This window comes from Nomia melanderi, unplaced genomic scaffold (assembly GCF_051020985.1).
Source record: "Nomia melanderi isolate GNS246 unplaced genomic scaffold, iyNomMela1 scaffold0078, whole genome shotgun sequence".
Taxonomy (NCBI): domain Eukaryota; kingdom Metazoa; phylum Arthropoda; class Insecta; order Hymenoptera; family Halictidae; genus Nomia; species Nomia melanderi.
The window spans coordinates 287,591-290,000 of record NW_027475193.1 but is presented as its reverse complement, the minus strand read 5'-3'; positions in this window follow the sequence as shown (position 1 = coordinate 290,000).

Here is a 2,410-nt window from a genome sequence, read left to right as displayed (position 1 = left end):
ACTCTCTCTCGTCGTGGAATCCCCGCGTCGGAGAGTAAAACGCGAATTCATACTATGAAAACTTACGTCTCTCGACGATGGGACGATCCACGCGAAGAGTTGTTTACGTGCACGCGTATGGTGCGATTGCGTCGATTCGCTTTTCTGTACGGGGAGAAATAGAACGTTGAGTTGACTTATCGGGTCTTCGTTGGAATTACCGTCGCTGGCATTGTAAACTCCAGATGACCTTGTGATTCCTTCGTCGGGCACTGGTAAAGGGTGGCGATGATGCGTTCTATAATAGAAATACCCGTCGTAGCGTTTCTTCCGAGTCAACCCGCTCACGAAACTCTCTCTCGTCGTGGAATCCCCGCGTCGGAGAGTAAAACGCGAATTAATACTATGAAAACTTACGTCTCTCGACGATGGGACGATCCACGCGAAGAGTTGTTTACGTGCACGCGTATGGTGCGATTGCGTCGATTCGCTTTTCTGTACGGGGAGAAATAGAACGTTGAGTTGACTTATCGGGTCTTCGTTGGAATTACCGTCGCTGGCATTGTAAACTCCAGATGACCTTGTGATTCCTTCGTCGGGCACTGGTAAAGGGTGGCGATGATGCGTTCTATAATAGAAATACCCGTCGTAGCGTTTCTTCCGAGTCAACCCGCTCACGAAACTCTCTCTCTCGTCGTGGAATCCCCGCGTCGGAGAGTAAAACGCCGAAGGCTTACTATGAAACTTACGTCTCTCGACGATGGGACGATCCACGCGAAGAGTTGTTACGTGCACGCGTATGGTGCGATTGCGTCGATTCGCTTTTCTGTACGGGGAGTAATAGAACGTTGAGTTGACTTATCGGGTCTTCGTTGGAATTACCGTCGCTGGCATTGTAAACTCCAGATGACCTTGTGATTCCTTCGTCGGGCACTGGTAAAGGGTGGCGATGATGCGTTCTATAATAGAAATACCCGTCGTAGCGTTTCTTCCGAGTCAACCCGCTCACGAAACTCTCTCTCGTCGTGGAATCCCCGCGTCGGAGAGTAAAACGCGAATTCATAGTATGGAAACTTACGTCTCTCGACGATGGGACGATCCACGCGAAGAGTTGTTACGTGCACGCGTATGGTGCGATTGCGTCGATTCGCTTTTCTGTACGGGGAGCAATAGAACGTTGAGTTGACTTATCGGGTCTTCGTTGGAATTACCGTCGCTGGCATTGTAAACTCCAGATGACCTTGTGATTCCTTCGTCGGGCACTGGTAAAGGGTGGCGATGATGCGTTCTATAATAGAAATACCCGTCGTAGCGTTTCTTCCGAGTCAACCCGCTCACGAAACTCTCTCTCGTCGTGGAATCCCCGCGTCGGAGAGTAAAACGCGAATTCATAGTATGGAAACTTACGTCTCTCGACGATGGGACGATCCACGCGAAGAGTTGTTACGTGCACGCGTATGGTGCGATTGCGTCGATTCGCTTTTCTGTACGGGGAGCAATAGAACGTTGAGTTGACTTATCGGGTCTTCGTTGGAATTACCGTCGCTGGCATTGTAAACTCCAGATGACCTTGTGATTCCTTCGTCGGGCACTGGTAAAGGGTGGCGATGATGCGTTCTATAATAGAAATACCCGTCGTAGCGTTTCTTCCGAGTCAACCCGCTCACGAAACTCTCTCTCGTCGTGGAATCCCCGCGTCGGAGGGTAAAACGCGATATATAATAGTATATGCCAGTGGTTCGCGCGCGTCGTCTCTGAGATACGCGGTCGACAGAGTTCCGAAAACACGTGATGTGCCACGATTTCCGTGCGTCTTACATCTTTCGACGATGGGACGATCCACGCGAAGAGAACGTTCGTGCTTGCGTGAGGTGCAACAGCGTCGATTCGCTTTTCTGTACGGGGAGAAATAGAACGTTGAGTTGACTTATCGGGTCTTCGTTGGAATTACCGTCGCTGGCATTGTAAACTCCAGATGACCTTGTGATTCCTTCGTCGGGCACTGGTAAAGGGTGGCGATGATTCGTTCTATAATAGTAATACCCGTCGTAGCGTTTCGACCGATGTCACCCGCCACGAAAGTCTCTCTCGACGTGGAAACCCCGCGCCGAAGAGTAAACGCGAAGGCTTACCATACGAAAGAAAACGGTATTATACGCCTGTGGTATGTGCGTCTCGGCTCTGTGATACGCGATCGGCAGAGTTACAAAAAAACGTTGATGGGCCACGATTTCCGTGCGTCTTACATCTTTCGACGATGGGACGATCCACGCGAAGAGTAGTTACGTGCTCGCGCGAGGTGCGATAGCGTCGATTCGCTTTTCTGTACGGGGAGAAATAGAACGATGAGTTGACTTATCGGGTCTTCGTTGGAATTACCGTCGCTGGCATTGTGAACTCCAGATGACCTTGTGATTCCTTCGTCGGGCAC